Genomic DNA, 8,827 nt, shown 5'->3' with positions numbered 1-8,827 from the left:
TAGGGGCTGGGACTCCATAGGTATTTCCACATTGGGTAATGTTATGTCTGGCACGACCCTTAAGTCATTCCAGGACCTTAGCGAGGAATATAGCATGCCTCGAACCCAATTCTTTAAATATTTACAGTTACAGTTCCGTCACGCCATTGCACCTAGTCTAGAGGGACTTGACTCCTTACCTGAATTTAGCCCTCGAAAGGCAAAGGTATTTATGGGGGATCTAGAGGATAAGAAAATATCCCACATTTACCAGACTCAAGTTACACACTGTTCCTCCTCCCTACACAAATTGAGGGAATCCTGGGAAATCGATGTCGGAACACGGGAAAAGGAAGATTGGCGGGAAGCTCTTGAAGCTCCCCAAGGTGCAGCCATTGCCATACGCTTACGACTCATCCAATTCAAATATCTTCACAGAGCTTATTATACTAGGGAGAGGCTGTGGCGGGCGGGTCTGATTGCGTCTCCAGATTGTTTGAGGTGTGGTCGAGAGGTGGGCACCCTACTCCACACGGTATGGAGCTGTAGTGTCTTGGCTAGGTTCTGGAAAGGGGTGTGGGACTGTTTGTCTGAGGTGTTGGGATGGGAACTTCCACGTACCCCACAATTAGATCTTCTGCATGTTCTAGAGGGGGTGGGGGGTAACATATATAAAAGGCATCTGCTGCTGTTGGGCCTCACCGTAGCCAAGAAAGATGTGGCTCTAGCTTGGAAGGATTCACGGGCACCTCCAGTAGTGATGTGGAAAAAGGGACCGGATTTTTGTATGGGGTTGGAGCGTCCTGTTTTTGAGGCCCAGGGCTGCCCTGGGAAACACTACAAAATATGGAAGAGGTGGGCGGAATATAGAGGTCTATGGTTAGAACCACCGGCAGAACGTTCTTCGGAGATAGTGGAAGTGGGCCGCAATTGAGGAACTGTGTACACGACTTTACATGCAGTGGGCTAGGGAGTGATCCGGGTGGGGGGAGTAGGCAGTGTGGGGGTTGGGGACAGGGGAGGGGGGGAGAGGGAAGCTGAAAGATGTATGGATTGCCAATCATTTGCTGCTGTTGAGTTGTTTGCAGTTTCTCTTGAATGTGGAGAGCTGCACCTTGTGTGCAATTGATCAATAAAAATTTGTTTTGAAAGAAAAAATAAAAGATCTAAATGGAGAATAACGAAAAGAACATCGCGAAAAGTAAAATTTCTCCTAGCAAGATCTACAGAACAAGAAATGGAAGAAACTAATCATATAAAAAAAGTAGTAATGGGTCCTCAAGTATCTATCAGCAATCTTCCCAAATACTCCCTCAAGCTGAAACAAAAGACATAAAAGTCTTAAATCCTTTAGCGCATAATTTTACAACAAAATTTTCAAAACCTAAAGAATGCATCTTAGAATATCAATGTGTCAACCAGGATCTCCAGGGCGTCACAGAATGCCCAGTTTCTAGCTTCAGCGAACTAATAGATATATTTCCCAGTAGTAACTGTCCTTTAAATCGTGGGAGAATAATCGAACTACTACGTAAAATCCGACCTCTTCAGTCGCTAACAGCATAGGAAATAAAATTAGTTTCATTTCCTAATAAATAAACCTGCTCGGTGACTCGCGTCAAGTTTTGTTCAAATGTAGTTCCAGCCATTATAGTTAAAGAACAAGACATCTTTCATAAAAATGGATTTGACATTGCTATAGTCAAACAGGCCAGTTCCGCCTCAGACCAAATAAAAGAAGACAAAGAAGCTAAGGGCAATACAAAGAATTTTAACCAGCAATTCAAGGGACGTGAAATAAGGAAGCCCGTACAAGACAGCTCTTTGCGGATATCTATCAAAGATGGAACTCAGCAAATCTGGAATGGTTCAGACACAATACAAATGGCGCTCTTGGAGGAAAAATCATGGGCGTGGATTGCAGGATCACTGAACGGGAATAAGTCGGGAATGGAACTGAAATTGCCTTTTAGCGATAGACAATTAATAGCGTCATGGAATATCGCAGGAAAAACATCTGACAAGATGTCTCTTATTTTGGAAAATTCACCTTTTTGTTTGTTAAAGTAGCAGAGGCTGCAAGAAGAGGACACTCAAAATGAGACCTGGCAATCCTCCTAAGAGAGGAGGTAGACTGGGACCCGGAAGAAATTTAGCTATCTGATATAAACGTGCAATGCATTAGTATCAGGTGTCGTAAAGAAAGAATGGAGCCGTCCACAATTCTGCTACTTTTTAACATTTATCTTCCACCAGGAACTTCAAAAGATCATCTCCTGACAAACGCATTTAAGAAAATTGAACTAATGCTAGAAGCAAGGGTATATCCCACGGTCATAATGGCTGGCTGGCGACTTTTACAGAAAAATTTCCAATGCTCTAGTCAACAATAGGGGGAAATCTCCTCAAGAAGTAGCATGTTCAATACCAACTCCAGTTTTTCCTGAAAAGATAAAAGAGGAAAAATGCTGCTGTCAGCTATTGAAGCAATCGATGGTGTCATCTTAAGTGGGAGAATCAATGGAGATATCCCTGCGGCATACACCAGACTGGGACCCACTAAATCCTCAATTGTTATGTTATGTTATGTAGTTTAGACTTCGTCTCGAAGGTCCAATAATTATCTACCCAGCAAACCCAAGAAAGCGACCACGCATTACTCTTCATAGAAATTGATGTTTTTACATAGCATACATATTCATGGTCTCTAAGTTCCCTGGAGGGGAGGCAGTTATAAATCATAAAACAGGAAGGATACACCGGAATTCAAAAGCAATCGGTAGATTAAACCACACAATATCCCAAGTGTTGTCATCATCTGCAAATACAGAAGGCAATCCTATAGACAGATATGAAGCTAACATACAGTCTATAGTTGCCTCTCTTCAAGTGAATCCAACAAGGCGTGAGAACATTAAAAAGCTCCAAAAAGTAAATCAAGCAGATAATAACTCTCGACAACTAAATAAATTGATTAGAACTCAATTTCATTCCTTTTGTGTCGTAGGACAAGGAGAAATAAGAAAACTGAAAACAATCCGTCAACGGAAAATAGAGAGAGAGGCAAGCTTTAAGAGACCATGTTTAGGTCGATATCCAACTGGCAGTAAAATACAGAAAGAATAAATCATTTTGGAACATATTTTCCGCCCAAATGAGAATAAGAAAATCAATTCAAGCTACACCAGTCTCGTCATCTGACTGGGAAAAACATATCCTTGGGCTCTGTAAACCGAACCATCAAAATCAGATCCTTCCTAGACAGTGCTATGGGCAGAAGAGCATATGCGAGCAGGAATCAATGAAAATTTCAGCGGCACAAATATCAGCTTTTATAACCTCAGCCAGAGCATCAGCTGCGATGGGCCCTGATAGAATTCCAAATAAAGTCATACAAAGAGACACTGATGACTGGAGTACATTTTTATCCCCACTCTTCGAATACTGTCTGCAAAGTGGGGAAATACCCGAATCATGGCGGAGAAGTGCAGTGGTTCCTCTCCTGAAAAAAGGCTCAAGAATGAATCCAGCCAACTATAGACAAAAAAGCCTTTCTCGATGCCACCGGCAAATTTTTCGCAGCTTGTGTCTTGGAACATTTAAAAAACTGGGCTTTTTCGAACAAAGTGATTCCTAATGTTCCAGGTTGGGTTTCAAACAAAGCACTCTACACTGGATAACATTGCTGTGTTTCAAACAGTCCTTGACAAATATGTTACGTCAGATTCTCAAATTTTATATTGTACTTTTATCGATATTTCAACTGATTTTGACAGTGTAGATAGACTGATTTAATGGAAAAAATCGGAGAATTTGGCGATTCCCACAGATCTTTTAACAATTATAATCTCTCTTCATATGGCAACATGGTGTAGAGTCCAAATGGGAGGTGAAAAGGGCCTAACTGAATCATTCCCCGCGAAGAATGGGTTAAAACTGGGATGCTTACTAGCTCCCTTATTATTCTCAATCTTAATTAGTGATCTACCAGAGCGTGTTTCCCGAATCAAAAACTACCCTCCGAAATTGGCACAAGTTGACTTACATTGTTTAATGTATGCTGATTATATAGTTATATTTGATCGTACCGCAATAGGACTGCAAAGAAACCTGAACGAATTAAACCAATATGCAACTGAAAATTTTCTGTTGACAAATATTACATAAACAAAAGCTCTTCCTTTCAGTGGTAGAAGAAAACCTTTATCTTTGATATGGTCATTAGGAGGTAAACTAATTGAGACAGTAAAAGAGTATGTGTATCTGGGCCGTATTTTTTTTTTTTACCGTTTTTATTGCAGAATCAAATCACATTCACATCTTACATTTATGAGCGTCTTGCATGGTCAATATCAATACTTGTTTCCTGTCTGGATAATTCGTTTACACAGCCTATAAGCCCACAACCCGGAGGTCGGGCGGCGTCAACCAGCGACTCTCCCCTCGTAATTCTCCCTGAACGCCTTCAATATCCCATGCAAGACTTTCTTCAATCTGCTTTTGTATTTTTCATCTCTCCTTCCCCCCCAAACTCCCTCCTCCCCCCCAACTCCTAAACTCCCCAGCCGCCCCCCTCCCCCTCACCTCCCTGTGCCTGCTCCTACGCCTTGATTAGCTAGTAGTGTGTGTGTTTGAACTCTGTCAGGAGTGATCCGGGATACTCGAAGAAAGTGTTCCTGGTGTGTTTGTGGGGTCGTCAGTTCCTGAGTTGGGATGCTCTTCCTCCTCTTCGATCGTACTATCCCGTAATGCCTGCACTAATGCCTCCCATGCCGCTGCCGCTTCTAGCCCCCTATCGTCAGCTTTGCGTCGGGCCAGTTGGTATCTTAAAGTACTTTCGCTCGCCGCCCACTTGAGAAATTCATTGAGCCACCGTTTGTGCGTAGGCCCCTTTTTGGATTTCCAATTTCTCTCTTAGCCAATATCAGTCCCATATCGATGAACTTGCTCGTAATCCTATTCTTGGGTGTATGTGGAAACCAATGTAGCACTCCTACTGCTTTAGTGTATTGTAGTTCCCTGTCCGTTGCGTTATTCAATGTCTCGCCAACCTCCTGCCAATAGTCTTGTAGGTGTGGGCAGTCCCACAACATATGTCCTAAGTCCGCCCCGCTGTGCTACATCTGGGGCAGGCCGCATTCTCAATCCCAAAATGCTTCCCAATTTTACCTGGCGTAAGGTAGGCTCGATGGAGGATATAAAAATGTATCAATTGGAAGCGTGCGTTTCTCGTACTCTTCCTCGCCCGCCTTAATAATTGGCCCCACGTTGTGTCAGGGATCTCCATCTGGAGATCTAGTTCCCATTTGGCCTTCAGCTTTGTCAGAGGTTTTAGAGGTTCTTGCACCATTCTAGAATAAAGACACGTCACTGCTTTGAATGTGCCGGCTGCCATCATGGTGTATTGACATGCCATGGAAGTGGCGGGCTCTAGTAGTCCCTCTCCCCAGTGTACCTGTACAGCCCTGGTCACAGCAGCGTGCATCAAGTAGTCTCCTCTTGGGAGATCGAAACGGTCCTGCAAGGTCTGGTATGAGAGTAACGTCCCGTCTTCGTACAGGTCCCCCAGCATCTGTAGCCCCGCATCTTCCCATCCCTGCAACTGCGACCAGTCGCCGCCATGAGGTAGTGCCGTCACCATTCCCAGCGGTATCTCAGGTGCGTACATACTTCGCACTCCCGCTCTACGCCGTGCGCGGTTCCAGCAGTGCCTGAACGTCTGCTCTTCTAGGGACAAGTCTTTGAGGATGAGCTTTTGCTGTAGCGTAATGTTCGCGAGCACTTGTCGGGGGGTGCCCCTGTTCCTCTCCTGTTCCGGGCCTCGATACACCCTTGCTACCTCCTGCGTGAAGATCTGCAATTGTGCCGCTAGGTAGTAAAGCTCAAAGTCTGGAGCCGCCATACCCCCCTCATCCTTAGGTCGGATCAGCGTATCTAGCGCGATCCTGCGTCTGCCCGTGCCCCATAGGAACGATATCAACAATGATCACAACTGCTGGAAAATAGAACCAGGAATCCACACCGGTAGCGTTCGGAAGTAGTAGAGGAGGCGTGGTAAAACTATCATTTTCACCAAGGAGATACAGCTGGTCACCGATAACGGGAGAGTGGCCCAGAAGGACATGTTTCCTTTCAATGCTCGGATGCAACGGCCTACATTGCCCTCTAGCATATCAGACACCCCCAAATATTTCAAACAGGTGGGTTCCCAGGTGAGCGATGGGCTATCGGCAGGTCGTCTCTCCCCCTGCCTCAATGGGAATAGGCAGGTTTTGGACCAGTTTACTTTTAAGCCTGATAGCTGTCCAAAAAGTTCAAGAAGCCTTATCGCCCCTTCCAGCGCCTCATTGGCATCCTCTAGAAATAACAAGAGGTCATCCGGGTACAGCGAAATGGCTTGCGGTTCTCCTCTATAGACTAAGCCCTTGTAGTAGCCTCCCATTTGCGCCACTGCCGCAAATGGCTCCATCGCCAAAGCAAATAGCAGGGGGGATAACGAACTGTCTAGTGCCACGGCATACCTGGCACTGGTGCGATACGAGAGAGCCTATCCGGACTCGTGCCGTCGCAGATGATTACAGTACTTTGGTCCAACCTATATAACTATCGCCAAGGCCGAAGTGCTTCATGACCTTGTAAAGGTAACCCCATTCCAAGATCTGGGCCGTATTTTCACGAATAATCTACAAGATACAGCCCACCTTCAACATTTAAGTCATAAGGCAGAATCTCATGTAGGGGCTTTACAGAGACTGTATCACACTACGAATCATACTTCGAAAATTAGTAAAGGTGTCTTAGTCGGTACCAGTTCAAGCTCTTCGTCTGGAATTATCTCTAATGGGAATCTTTGCTGAAATCATTTCTAACTTCATAAGGTGGGCATATAATCTATTACACGCGCTACCAGACACTTTAAGGTATCTCCTAAAAGTGGACACTTTCAGAAAGAAAGCATCTCGGTATACTTTTAATAGGAATTTGTCAAAGGCTGTTGAGGTTTCTCAATGCACTGTAGCACTTTTACAGTAGTGGTCCCCAGCAAATTTGAAGCTCTTTTTAAAACTTTTGACTCCTTGAATCAGTTACGAAAATGAGAAAGAATATTGCATTCAGCTAAAGCAGTATAAAGCATTTGCTGAAGGCGTAGATTTTAAAACCCATGCACCCTATTTACAATTTCAATTAGAACATGGGGTAAGACGTTGTATTCTTCTTTTACGTTTGGGAATACTCCCATTAGCAACATACTAAGCCAGTTGGGATGGTGTAAATGACAATAAAGTTATATGTGAATTAGGTAAAGGAGGATGACAAGATTTATTTCATGATTTACTAATTTGTCCAAACCTGAGATTGGTAGAGGCTCGACGACGATTTATAAAACCTATCCAATTAAAGCATAAAGTGACTCTAGCTCATGACTTAATCATGCTGTGTAACTCTCCAGCCAATGAATTAGTTTGTCATAACTTGTTTAAATTTTTTTAAAGTTTTTTTTTAAATTGTTCTAAAATAGAGCACATAATCGTAACATTTTTTCAATAGAATGTTGCACAGGTGGATTTTAAAGCATTTTTATTGTTCTATGTTTATGACGTATTTTAAAAGCTTTGTGATTGTATTTTAACAAGGATGTATTTGTTGATCTCAGTAAAGGCCTGAATTATATAAAATATTGTATTGTATTGTATTGTATTGCAGTTGGTGAAGTTGGTCCTGGTGGTGATTGTCTTGTCTGTCTGGGTGAGAATGAGTTAGATGTTATCCGTATAGGAGATGTCAGTGATGCCTTGTGATTGTATGATGTTGGCAAGCAGTATCATGTGTGTATTGAAAATAGATGGGGCTGAGGGACGATCTCTGAGGGACTCCGCATATCAGTCTCTAAGCCTCTGATGTGAATGGTGGCAGCCTGACCCTTCCTGTGAGGGAGGAACAGATCCACTTGAGAGCAGATCCTTATATGTCAAACTCGTGGAGTCTTCTGATGAGAGTGTTATGGGAGACAGTGTTGAAGGCAACAGAGAGGTCGAGCAGGATGTCGGATGTCATCAGTGGCCATGATGAGTGCTGTTTCGATGGGCAAACCTAGATTCATTAGAAGGCAAAGAATTGCCCTGCATATATCCTTATAGTAATGTAGCAAGTACATTTTTCATTGCAACAGAGTGTAGATTTGAGGTTGCATGATATTTCCCCAATTAGTGATTTAAAGGAATGGCTTTCCCACCATCTCTTAAATACACAGAGGGTGCACTGTTAAGTAAATAGTAATCAAATGTTATTTTTTTTTATTTATTGGTTTCATCATAAGACATAATACATACAGCTGAATGCACAGTTACACCACATATAGGCCTCCTAATACATACCAATATTTATACTCAAAGACATGAATCAGGCATTTAAGGAATTCCGTTTTTACAATGAAAACAATGAGAATAATCACGACCACAGCAGGTTAACCATTCTATTCTACTGACCAGAGTCTTACGTGAGGTCCAGCTCCTATTCAGTAGCCCAGCTAAAGGTGCTTTGCCATCTCCCTTGGACTATTTATTCTTCTGTGTTCCTACCTCCTGTGACATTGCCTCAATGGTAATAGTCTGTGGGTCTGAGACTACATCAGAAGCTTTATTTAAGAGGTATTTTTGGTATGGTCCCCAGTAGTTCCTGGGACGGTTATTTGGAGGGTGTAGCTCATTATATATATCAGCCTGTATGTTACAATACAACATGTCAGCGTGCCATTTTTTAATCTGCGGCGGTGGGACGCCCATCCAGCACAATGCCACCCTGCACTTAACTAGGAGGATTCTGTTGGCTAGCAACGGTCATACTGTCT

This window comes from Lissotriton vulgaris, chromosome 1_2 (assembly GCF_964263255.1).
Source record: "Lissotriton vulgaris chromosome 1_2, aLisVul1.2, whole genome shotgun sequence".
In the NCBI taxonomy this organism is placed as follows: domain Eukaryota; kingdom Metazoa; phylum Chordata; class Amphibia; order Caudata; family Salamandridae; genus Lissotriton; species Lissotriton vulgaris.
Note: the sequence above shows the minus strand (reverse complement) of the source record.